At 28.7% G+C, this 13684-nt stretch overlaps 1 pseudogene; it reads right to left on the bottom strand.

Annotated features, from left to right (window-relative positions):
* LOC143245553 (chitinase-3-like protein 1 pseudogene) overlaps positions 1-13684 on the bottom strand; it is a 72421-nt pseudogene that overhangs the window by 3465 nt on the left and 55272 nt on the right.

Below are 13684 nucleotides of genomic sequence, written 5' to 3'. Positions count from 1 at the left end.
TTTATATTTCCATAGGGTTAGAACCCTTACAATCAGGTTTTCATACCCACTTTGGGAAAAGTACAGATAGGCGATTGTATACATTTGTGTCTAACAAATAGATACACAGTATGTAAAATTTGTTTAAGAGCATATGCAGTTTGCCAACCGCAGGGATTGAACGCCGAAGTTTTACGTCATAAGCCCTCAAGCATACTTCATAAAAACCGGAGTTTTAAAAAACACAACAGAACTACCACGAAGTGTGTGAAAAATATTAAACATTAATTTTGTTTAAAAAGACATATTTATGTCTTTGTACTTGTTTTACCTCAACGTCTTATTTCTATTCTCCAGTCTCAAATATTCTTTTACATTGTCTTATACACTGAATGAAAAAAACCGGCTCCTTATTCACTATCCGTTCTTAAACTGAGGAAATCACATATTGAATAATTCAGTCCTTTCCTTAAACAAGGGAATCGGATATTGAATAATTCAGTCCTTTCTTCAAACAAGGGAATAAGATATTGAATAATTTTGTCCTCTCTTTAAACAAAGGAATCAGATATTGAGTAATACTGTCCTTTATTTAAACAAGAGAATCAGATATTATATATTTCTGTACTTTCTTTAAACAAGGAAATCAGATATTGAAAAATTCTCTCCTTTTGTTAAACAAGGAAGTCAGTTATTAAATAACTGAACGTTCTTTGAGCAAATACGTCACATATTAAATAATTCTGTCCTTTCTTTAAACAAAAGAATCAGATATTGAACAATTCTGACCGTTCATCAAACAAGGAAGTCAGATATTCAATAATTCTGACTGTTAGCAAGGAAGTTAGATAGTGAATGTTTCTTTACTTCCTTTAAACAAAAGAATCATATATTGAAAAATTCTATCCTTTCTTTAAACAAGGGAATTAGATATCGAATACTTCTTCCCTCTCTTTAAACAAGGGAATAACATATTGAATATTCTTGTCCGTTCTTCAAACAAAGAAGTCAGATATTGAATATTTTTGTCTTTTTTTGAAACAAGAGATTTAGATATTATAGAATTCTTTCTATTCTTCAAAGACGGGATTCAGATACTCAATAATCCTTACCGTTCTTTAAACAAGAAAGTCAGATATTGAATATTTGTGTCCGTTTTTCAAGCAAGGAAATCAGATATTGAATAATTCTGACCTTTCATAAACAAAGGAATCAGATATTGAATAATTTTGCCCATTCTTCAAAGATAGGATTCAGATATTCATTAATTCTGTCCTTTCTTTAAACAATAAAGTCAGATATTGAATAATTCTGTCCTTTCTTTAAACAAGGGAATAAGATATTGTAGATTTCTGTCCTTTCTTTAAACTAGGATATCAAATATTGAATAATTCTGTCCTTTCTTTAAACAAGGGAATCAGATATTGTAGAATCTGACGTTTCTTTAACCAAAAGAATGAGATATTGAATATTTCTGACCTTTCTTATAAGATGGAATTCAGATATTCAATAATTCTGACTGATCGTTAAGCAAGGAAGTTAGATAGTGAATGTTTCTTTACTTTCTTTAAACAAAAAAATCATATATCAAAAAAATTCTATCCTTTCTTTAAACAATAAAATTAGGTATCGAATAATTCTATCTTTTCTATAAACAAGGGAATCATATATTGAAAAATTCTGTCCTTTCCTTAAACAAAAAAGTCAGGTATTGAATAATTAAGTTCTTTAAGCAAAGAAGTCAGATATTGAATATTTCTGTCCTTTCTTTAAACACGGGAATCAGATATTGAATAATTCGGTCCTTTCTTTAAACAAGGGAATCAGATATTGTAGAATCTCCCGTTTCTTTAAACAAGAGAATGAGATATTCAATATTTCTGACCTTTCTTCTAAGATGGAATTCAGATATTCAATAATTCTGTCCGTTCTTCAAACAAGGAAGTCAGATATTCAATAATTCTGACTGTTCTTTAAGCAAGGAAGTTAGATAGTGAATGTTTGTTTACTCTCTTTAAACAAAAGAATCATATATTGAAAAATTCTATCCTTTCTTTAAAGAAGAGAATCAGATATCGAATAATTCTGTCTTTTCTATCAACAAGGGAATCATATATTGAATAATTCTGTCCTTCCCTTAAACAAGAAAGTCAGGTATTGAATAATTAAGTTCTTTAAGCAAAGATGTCAGATATTGAATATTTTTGTCCGTTCTTCAAACAACGAAGTCATATATTGAATAATTTTGTCCTTTCTTCAAACAACGGAATCAGATATTGAATAATTCTGTGCTTACTTAAAACAAGGGAATCAGATATTAAATAATTCCGTCCTTCATTTAAACAAGGGAATTGGTTATTAAATGTTTCTGCCCTTTCTTTATGAAAGTAAGTCAGATATTAAATATTTCTCTCCTTTCTTGAAACAAGAGATTTAGATATTGTAGAATTCTCTCCTTTCTTTAAACAAGAAGAAAAGTTATTCAATAATTCTCTCCTTTCTTCAAACAAGAAATTTACATATTGTAGAATTCTCTCCTTTCTTTAAAGAAGAAAAAAAGATATTCAATAATTCTGTCCGTCTTCCAAACAAGGAAGTCAAATATTCAATAATTATGGCCGTTCTTCAAGCAAAAAAGTCAGATATTTAATAATTTTGACCGTCCTTTGAGCAAGGAAGTGAGATATTCAATGTTTCTGACCTTTCTTGAAAAAAAGGGGATCAGATACTGAAAGTTGCTGACCTTTCATAAAACAAAAGAATCAGATATTGAATAATTCTATCCTTTCTCTAAGCGAGAAAGTCAGATATTGAATATTTCTTTCCTCTCTATAAACAAGGGAATCAGATATTGAATAATTCTTCCCTCTCTTTAAACAAGGGAATAAGATATTGAATAATCTTTCCGTTCTTCAAACAAGGAAGTCAGATATGGAATAATTCTGTCCTTTGAATAAACAACGGAATCAGATATTGTATATTTCTGTCTTTACTTTATGTAAGGAAGTCAGATATTCAATAATTCTGACCGTTCGTTAAGCAAGAAAGTCAGATAGTGAATGTTTCTTTCCTTTCTTTAAAAAACAAATCATATATTTAAAAATTATGTCCCTTCTTTAAACAAGGGAAACAAATACTGAATAATTGTCTCTTTTCTTTAAACAATGGAATCAGATATTGAAAAATTCTGACCGTTCCTCAAACAAGGAAGTCAGATATTCAATAATTCTGACTGTTCGTTAAGCAAGGAAGTTAGATAGTGAATGTTTCTTTACTTTCTTTGATCAGAAGAATCATATATTGAAAAATTCTATCCTTTCTGTAAACAAGGGAATCAGATATCGAATACTTCTGTCTTTTCTATAAACAATGGAATCATATATTGAATAATTTTGTCCTTTCCTTAAACAAGAAACTCAGGTGTTGAATAATTAAGTTCTTTAAGCAAAGACGTCAGATATTCAATAATCTGTCCGTTCTCCAAACAAGGAAGTCAGATATTGAATATTTCTGTCTTTTCTTGAAATAAGAGATTTAGATAATATAGAAATCTTTCTATTCTTCAAAGATGGGATTCAGATACTCAATAATTCTCTCCGTTCTTTAAACAAGAAAGTCAGATATTGAATATTTTTGTCTTTCTAGAAACAAAATTAGGTATTGTAGAATTCTTTCTATTATTTAAACAAGAAAAAGAGATATTGAATATTTGTATCCGTTCTTCAAACAAGGAAATCAGATATTGAATAATTCTGACCTTTCTTAAACAAAGGAATCAGATATTGAATGTTTCTGTTCTTTCTTTAAACAAAGGAATCATATATTGAATAATTTTACAAATTCTTCAACGATGGGATTCAGATATTCAATAATTTTGTCCTTTCTTTAAACAAGGGAATAAGGTATTATAGATTTCTCTTCTTTCTTTAAACTAGGGAATCAGATATTGAATAATTCTGTCCTTTCTTTAAACAAGGGAATCAGATATTTTAGAATCTCTCGTTTCTTTAAACAAGAGAATGAGATATTGAATATTTCTGACCTTTCTTCTAAGGAGGAATTCAGATATTGAATAATTCTGTCCGTTCTTTAAACAAGGGAATCAGATGTTGAATGTTTTTTCTTTTCCTCAACAAGGAAGTCAAATATTGAATAATTCTGTCCGTTGTTTAAGGAAGGAAGTGAGATGTTGAATGTTTCTCTCCATTCTTTAAACAAGAGAATGAGATATTGAGTATTCCTTACGTTTGTTTGAACTCTTGTTTGAACGCTTTCTTTAAACAAGGGAATCAGATATTGAATATTACTGTCCTTTATTTAAACAAGAGAATCAGATATTGTATATTTCTGTACTTTCTTTAAACAAAAGAATCAGATATTGAATAACACTGTCCTTTATTTAAACAAGAGAATCAGATATTGTATATTTCTGTACTTTCTTTAAACAAGGAAATCAGATTTGGTATAATTTTGTCTTCTCTTTAAACAAGGGGATCAGATATTGAAAAATTGTCTCTTTTTGTTAAACAAGGAAGTCAGTTATTGAATAATTCTGAACGTTCTTTGAGCCAAGAAGTCAGATATTGAATAATTCTGTCCTTTCTTGAAAGAAGGGAAACAGATACTGAATAATTCTCTCCTTTCTTTAAACAAGGGAGTCAGATATTGAACAATTCTGACAGTTCTTCAAACAAGGAATTCAGATATTCAATAATTCTGACTCTTCGTTAAACAAGGAAGTTAGATAGTGAATGTTTCTTTTCTTTCTTTAAACAAAAGAATCATATATCGACTAATTCTATCTTTTCTATAAACAAGGGAATCATATATTGAAAAATTCTGTCCTTTCCTTAAACAAGAAAGTCAGGTATTGAATAATTAAGGTCTTTAAGCAAAGAAGTCAGATATTGAATATTTCTGTCCTTTCTTTAAACACGGGAATCAGATATTGAATAATTCGGTCCTTTCTTTAAACAAGGGAATAAGATACTGTAGAATCTCTCGCTTCTTTAAACAAGAGAATGAGATTTTGAATATTTCTGACCTTTCTTCTAAGATGGAATTCAGATATTCAATAATTCTGTCCGTTCTTCAAACAAGGAAGTCAGATATTCAATAATTCTGACTGTTCGTTAAGCATGGAAGTTAGATAGTGAATGTTTCTTTACTCTCTTTAAACAAAGAATCATATATTCAAAAATTCTATCCTTTCTTTAAACAAGGGAATCAGATATCGAATAATTCTGTCTTTTCTATCAACCAGGGAATCATATATTGAATAATTCTGTCCTTCCTTTAAACAAGAAAGTCAAGTATTTGTCCTTTCTTTAAACAAAAGAATAAGATATTATATATTTCTGTCCTTTCTTCAAACTAGTAAATCAAATATTGAAAATTGATGACCTTTCATAAAACAAAAGAATCAGATATTGAATAATTCTATCCTTTCAGTAAGCGAGAAAGTCAGATATTGAATATTTCTTTCCTCTCTATAAACAAGGGAATCAGATATTGAATAATTCTTCCCTCTCTTTAAACAAGGGAATAAGATATTGAATAATCTTTCCGTTCTTCAAACAAGGAAGTCAGATATGGAATAATTCTGTCCTTTGAATAAACAACGGAATTCAGATATTGTATATTTCAGTCTTTACTTTATGTAAGGAAGTCAGATATTCAATAATTCTGACCGTTCGTTAAGCAAGAAAGTCAGATAGTGAATGTTTCTTTCCTTTCTTTAAAAAACAAATCATATATTTAAAAATTATGTCCTTCTTTAAACAAGGGAAACAGATACTGAATAATTGTCTCTTTTCTTTAAACAATGGAATCAGATATTAAAAAATTCTGACCGTTCTTCAAACAAGGAAGTCAGATATTCAATAATTCTGACTGTTCGTTAAGCAAGGAAGTTAGATAGTGAATGTTTCTTTACTTTCTTTGATCAGAAGAATCATATATTGAAAAATTGTATCCTTTCTGTAAACAAGGGAATCAGATATCGAATACTTCTGTCTTTTCTATAAACAATGGAATCATATATTGAATAATTCTGTCCTTTCCTTAAACAAGAAACTCAGGTGTTGAATAATTAGGTTCTTTAAGCAAAGATGTCAGATATTCAATAATTCTGTCCGTTCTCCAAACAAGGAAGTCAGATATTGAATATTTATGTCTTTTCTTGAAATAAGAGATTTAGATAATATAGAAATCTTTCTATTCTTCAAAGATGGGATTCAGATACTCAATAATTCTCTCCGTTCTTTAAACAAGAAAGTCAGATATTGAATATTTTTGTCTTTCTTGAAACAAGACATTTAGATATTGTAGAATTCTTTCTATTATTTAAACAAGAAAAAGAGATATTGAATATTTGTGTCCGTTCTTCAAACAAGGAAATCAGATATTGAATAATTCTGACCTTTCTTAAACAAAGGAATCAGATATTGAATGTTTCTGTTCTTTCTTTAAACAAAGGAATCATATATTGAATAATTTTGCCCATTCTTCAAAGATGGGATTCAGATATTCAATAATTTTGTCCTTTCTTTAAACAAAGGAAAAAGGTATTATAGATTTCTGTTCTTTCTTTAAACTAGGGAATCAGATATTGAATAATTCTGTCCTTTCTTTAAACAAGGGAATGAGATATTTTAGAATCTCTCGTTTCTTTAAACAAGAGAATGAGATATTGAATATTTCTGACCTTTCTTCTAAGGAGGAATTCAGATATTCAATAATTCTGTCCGTTCTTTAAACAAGGGAATCAGATGTTGAATGTTTTTTTCTTTTCCTCAAACAATGAAGTCAGATATTGAATAATTCTATCCGTTGTTTAAGGAAGGAAGTGAGATGTTGAATGTTTCTCTCCATTCTTTAAACAAGAGAATGAGATATTGAGTATTCCTTGCGTTTGTTTGAACTCTTGTTTGAACGCTTTCTTTAAACAAGGGAATCAGATATTGAATATTACTGTCCTTTATTTAAACAAGAGAATCAGATATTGTATATTTCTGTACTTTCTTTAAACAAAAGAATCAGATATTGAATAACACTGTCCTTTATTTAAACAAGAGAATCAGATATTGTATATTTCTGTACTTTCTTTAAACAAAGAAATCAGATTTGGTATAATTTTGTCTTCTCTTTAAACAAGGGGATCAGATATTGAAAAATTGTCTCTTTTTGTTAAACAAGGAAGTCAGTTATTGAATAATTCTGAACGTTCTTTGAGCCAAAAAGTCAGATATTGAATAATTCTGTCCTTTCTTCAAAGAAGGAAACAGATACTGAATAATTCTCTCCTTTCTTTAAACAAGGGAATCAGATATTGGACAATTCTGACAGTTCTTCAAACAAGGAATTCAGATATTCAATAATTCTGACTCTTCGTTAAACAAGGAAGTTAGATAGTGAATGTTTCTTTTCTTTCTTTAAACAAAAGAATCATATATCGACTAATTCTATCTTTTCTATAAAGAAGGGAATCATATATTGAAAAATTCTGTCCTTTCCTTAAACAAGAAAGTCAGGTATTGAATAATTAATTTCTTTAAGCAAAGAAGTCAGATATTGAATATTTCTGTCCTTTCTTTAAATACGGGAATCAGATATTGAATAATTCGGTCCTTTCTTTAAAGAAGGGAATAAGATACTGTAGAATCTCTCGTTTCTTTAAACAAGAGAATGAGATTTTGAATATTTCTGACCTTTCTTCTAAGATGGAATTCAGATATTCAATAATTCTGTCCGTTCTTCAAACAAGGAAGTCAGATATTCAATAATTCTGACTGTTCGTTAAGCATGGAAGTTAGATAGTGAATGTTTCTTTACTCTCTTTAAACAAAAGAATCATATATTCAAAAATTCTATCCTTTCTTTAAACAAGGGAATCAGATATCGAATAATTCTGTCTTTTCTATCAACCAGGGAATCATATATTGAATAATTCTGTCCTTCCTTTAAACAAGAAAGTCAAGTATTTGTCCTTTCTTTAAACAAAAGAATAAGATATTATATATTTCTGTCCTTTCTTCAAACTAGGAAATCAAATATTGAAAATTGATGACCTTTCATAAAACAAAAGAATCAGATATTGAATAATTCTATCTTTTCAGTAAGCGAGAAAGTCAGATATTGAATATTTCTTTCCTCTCTATAAACAAGGGAATCAGATATTGAATAATTCTTCCCTCTCTTTAAACAAGGGAATAAGATATTGAATAATCTTTCCGTTCTTCAAACAAGGAAGTCAGATATGGAATAATTCTGTCCTTTGAATAAACAACGGAATCAGATATTGTATATTTCTGTCTTTACTTTATGTAAGGAAGTCAGATATTCAATAATTCTGACCGTTCGTTAAGCAAGAAAGTCAGATAGTGAATGTTTCTTTCCTTTCTTTAAAAAACAAATCATATATTTAAAATTATGACCCTTCTTTAAACAAGGGAAACAGATACTGAATAATTGTCTCTTTTCTTTAAACAATGGAATCAGATATTAAAAAATTCTGACCGTTCTTCAAACAAGGAAGTCAGATATTCAATAATTCTGACTGTTCGTTAAGCAAGGAAGTTAGATAGTGAATGTTTCTTTACTTTCTTTGATCAGAAGAATCATATATTGAAAAATTGTATCCTTTCTGTAAACAAGGGAATCAGATATCGAATACTTCTGTCTTTTCTATAAACAATGGAATCATATATTGAATAATTCTGTCCTTTCCTTAAACAAGAAACTCAGGTGTTGAATAATTAAGTTCTTTAAGCAAAGATGTCAGATATTCAATAATTCTGTCCGTTCTCCAAACAAGGAAGTCAGATATTGAATATTTATGTCTTTTCTTGAAATAAGAGATTTAGATAATATAGAAATCTTTCTATTCTTCGAAGATGGGATTCAGATACTCAATAATTCTCTCCGTTCTTTAAACAAGAAAGTCAGATATTGAATATTTTTGTCTTTCTTGAAACAAGACATTTAGATATTGTAGAATTCTTTCTATTATTTAAACAAGAAAAGAGATATTGAATATTTGTGTCCGTTCTTCAAACAAGGAAATCAGATATTGAATAATTCTGACCTTTCTTAAACAAAGGAATCAGATATTGAATGTTTCTGTTCTTTCTTTAAACAAAGGAATCATATATTGAATAATTTTGCCCATTCTTCAAAGATGGGATTCAGATATTCAATAATTTTGTCCTTTCTTTAAACAAAGGAAAAAGGTATTATAGATTTCTGTTCTTTCTTTAAACTAGGGAATCAGATATTGAATAATTCTGTCCTTTCTTTAAACAAGGGAATGAGATATTTTAGAATCTCTCGTTTCTTTAAACAAGAGAATGAGATATTGAATATTTCTGACCTTTCTTCTAAGGAGGAATTCAGATATTCAATAATTCTGTCCGTTCTTTAAGCAAGGGAATCAGATGTTGAATGTTTTTTTCTTTTCCTCAAACAATGAAGTCAGATATTGAATAATTCTGTCCGTTGTTTAAGGAAGGAAGTGAGATGTTGAATGTTTCTCTCCATTCTTTAAACAAGAGAGTGAGATATTGAGTATTTCTTATGTTTGTTTGAACTCTTGTTTGAACGCTTTCTTTAAACAAGGGAATCAGATATTGAATATTACTGTCCTTTATTTAAACAAGAGAATCAGATATTGTATATTTCTGTACTTTCTTTAAACAAAAGAATCAGATATTGAATAACACTGTCCTTTATTTAAACAAGAGAATCAGATATTGTATATTTCTGTACTTTCTTTAAACAAAGAAATCAGATTTGGTATAATTTTGTCTTCTCTTTAAACAAGGGGATCAGATATTGAAAAATTGTCTCTTTTTGTTAAACAAGGAAGTCAGTTATTGAATAATTCTGAACGTTCTTTGAGCCAAAAAGTCAGATATTGAATAATTCTGTCCTTTCTTCAAAGAAGGGAAACAGATACTGAATAATTCTCTCCTTTCTTTAAACAAGGGAATCAGATATTGGACAATTCTGACAGTTCTTCAAACAAGGAATTCAGATATTCAATAATTCTGACTCTTCGTTAAACAAGGAAGTTAGATAGTGAATGTTTCTTTTCTTTCTTTAAACAAAAGAATCATATATCGACTAATTCTATCTTTTCTATAAAGAAGGGAATCATATATTGAAAAATTCTGTCCTTTCCTTAAACAAGAAAGTCAGGTATTGAATAATTAATTTCTTTAAGCAAAGAAGTCAGATATTGAATATTTCTGTCCTTTCTTTAAATACGGGAATCAGATATTGAATAATTCGGTCCTTTCTTTAAAGAAGGGAATAAGATACTGTAGAATCTCTCGTTTCTTTAAACAAGAGAATGAGATTTTGAATATTTCTGACCTTTCTTCTAAGATGGAATTCAGATATTCAATAATTCTGTCCGTTCTTCAAACAAGGAAGTCAGATATTCAATAATTCTGACTGTTCGTTAAGCATGGAAGTTAGATAGTGAATGTTTCTTTACTCTCTTTAAACAAAAGAATCATATATTCAAAATTCTATCCTTTCTTTAAACAAGGGAATCAGATATCGAATAATTCTGTCTTTTCTATCAACCAGGGAATCATATATTGAATAATTCTGTCCTTCCTTTAAACAAGAAAGTCAAGTATTTGTCCTTTCTTTAAACAAAAGAATAAGATATTATATATTTCTGTCCTTTCTTCAAACTAGAAATCAAATATTGAAAATTGATGACCTTTCATAAAACAAAAGAATCAGATATTGAATAATTCTATCTTTTCAGTAAGCGAGAAAGTCAGATATTGAATATTTCTTTCCTCTCTATAAACAAGGGAATCAGATATTGAATAATTCTTCCCTCTCTTTAAACAAGGGAATAAGATATTGAATAATCTTTCCGTTCTTCAAACAAGGAAGTCAGATATGGAATAATTCTGTCCTTTGAATAAACAACGGAATCAGATATTGTATATTTCTGTCTTTACTTTATGTAAGGAAGTCAGATATTCAATAATTCTGACCGTTCGTTAAGCAAGAAAGTCAGATAGTGAATGTTTCTTTCCTTTCTTTAAAAAACAAATCATATATTTAAAATTATGACCCTTCTTTAAACAAGGGAAACAGATACTGAATAATTGTCTCTTTTCTTTAAACAATGGAATCAGATATTAAAAATTCTGACCGTTCTTCAAACAAGGAAGTCAGATATTCAATAATTCTGACTGTTCGTTAAGCAAGGAAGTTAGATAGTGAATGTTTCTTTACTTTCTTTGATCAGAAGAATCATATATTGAAAAATTGTATCCTTTCTGTAAACAAGGGAATCAGATATCGAATACTTCTGTCTTTTCTATAAACAATGGAATCATATATTGAATAATTCTGTCCTTTCCTTAAACAAGAAACTCAGGTGTTGAATAATTAAGTTCTTTAAGCAAAGATGTCAGATATTCAATAATTCTGTCCGTTCTCCAAACAAGGAAGTCAGATATTGAATATTTATGTCTTTTCTTGAAATAAGAGATTTAGATAATATAGAAATCTTTCTATTCTTCGAAGATGGGATTCAGATACTCAATAATTCTCTCCGTTCTTTAAACAAGAAAGTCAGATATTGAATATTTTTGTCTTTCTTGAAACAAGACATTTAGATATTGTAGAATTCTTTCTATTATTTAAACAAGAAAAGAGATATTGAATATTTGTGTCCGTTCTTCAAACAAGGAAATCAGATATTGAATAATTCTGACCTTTCTTAAACAAAGGAATCAGATATTGAATGTTTCTGTTCTTTCTTTAAACAAAGGAATCATATATTGAATAATTTTGCCCATTCTTCAAAGATGGGATTCAGATATTCAATAATTTTGTCCTTTCTTTAAACAAAGGAAAAAGGTATTATAGATTTCTGTTCTTTCTTTAAACTAGGGAATCAGATATTGAATAATTCTGTCCTTTCTTTAAACAAGGGAATGAGATATTTTAGAATCTCTCGTTTCTTTAAACAAGAGAATGAGATATTGAATATTTCTGACCTTTCTTCTAAGGAGGAATTCAGATATTCAATAATTCTGTCCGTTCTTTAAACAAGGGAATCAGATGTTGAATGTTTTTTTCTTTTCCTCAAACAATGAAGTCAGATATTGAATAATTCTGTCCGTTGTTTAAGGAAGGAAGTGAGATGTTGAATGTTTCTCTCCATTCTTTAAACAAGAGAGTGAGATATTGAGTATTTCTTACGTTTGTTTGAACTCTTGTTTGAACGCTTTCTTTAAACAAGGGAATCAGATATTGAATATTACTGTCCTTTATTTAAACAAGAGAATCAGATATTGTATATTTCTGTACTTTCTTTAAACAAGGAAATCAGATTTGGTATAATTTTGTCTTTTTTTTCAACAAGGGGATCAGATATTGAAAAATTCTCTCTTTTTGTTAAACAAGAAAGTCAGTTATTGAATAATTCTGAACGTTCTTTGAGCCAAGAAGTCAGATATTGAATAATTCTGTCCTTTCTTCAAAGAAGGAAAACAGATATTGAATAATACTCTCCTTTCTTTAAACAAGGGAATCAGATATTGAACAATTCTGACAGTTCTTCAAACAAGGAATTCAGATATTCAATAATTCTGACTCTTCGTTAAACAAGGAAGTTAGATAGTGAATGTTTCTTTACTTTCTTTAAACAAAAGAATCATATATCGAAAAATTCTATCCTTTCTTTAAACAAGAAAATCGGATATCGAATAATTCTATCTTTTCTATAAAGAAGGGAATCATATCTTGAAAAATTCTGTCCTTTCCTTAAACAAGAAAGTCAGGTATTGAATAATTAATTTCTTTAAGCAAAGAAGTCAGATATTGAATATTTCTGTCCTTTCTTTAAACACGGGAATCAGATATTGAATAATTCTGTCCTTTCTTTAAACAAGAGAATCAGATATTGTAGAATCTCTCGTTTCTTTAAACAAGAGAATGAGATATTGAATATTTCTGACCTTTCTTCTAAGATGGAATTCAGATATTCAATAATTCTGTCCGTTCTTCAAACAAGTAAGTCAGATATTCAATAATTCTGACTGTTCGTTATGCAAGGAAGTTAGATAGTGAATGTTTTTTTACTCTCTTTAAACAAAAGAATCATATATTCAAAAATTCTATCCTTTCTTTAAACAAGGGAATCAGATATCGAATAATTCTGTCTTTTCTATCAACCAGGGAATCATATATTGAATAATTCTGTCCTTCCTTTAAACAAGAAAGTCAAGTATTTGTCCTTTCTTTAAACAAAAGAATAAGATATTATATATTTCTGTCCTTTCTTCAAACTAGGAAATCAAATATTGAAAATTGATGACCTTTCATAAAACAAAAGAATCAGATATTGAATAATTCTATCTTTTCAGTAAGCGAGAAAGTCAGATATTGAATATTTCTTTCCTCTCTATAAACAAGGGAATCAGATATTGAATAATTCTTCCCTCTCTTTAAACAAGGGAATAAGATATTGAATAATCTTTCCGTTCTTCAAACAAGGAAGTCAGATATGGAATAATTCTGTCCTTTGAATAAACAACGGAATCAGATATTGTATATTTCTGTCTTTACTTTATGTAAGGAAGTCAGATATTCAATAATTCTGACCGTTCGTTAAGCAAGAAAGTCAGATAGTGAATGTTTCTTTCCTTTCTTTAAAAAAACAAATCAT

Source organism: Tachypleus tridentatus, chromosome 2, assembly GCF_004210375.1.
Source record: "Tachypleus tridentatus isolate NWPU-2018 chromosome 2, ASM421037v1, whole genome shotgun sequence".
Lineage (NCBI taxonomy): Eukaryota > Metazoa > Arthropoda > Merostomata > Xiphosura > Limulidae > Tachypleus > Tachypleus tridentatus.
This window is presented reverse-complemented; position numbering and strand designations above follow the sequence as displayed.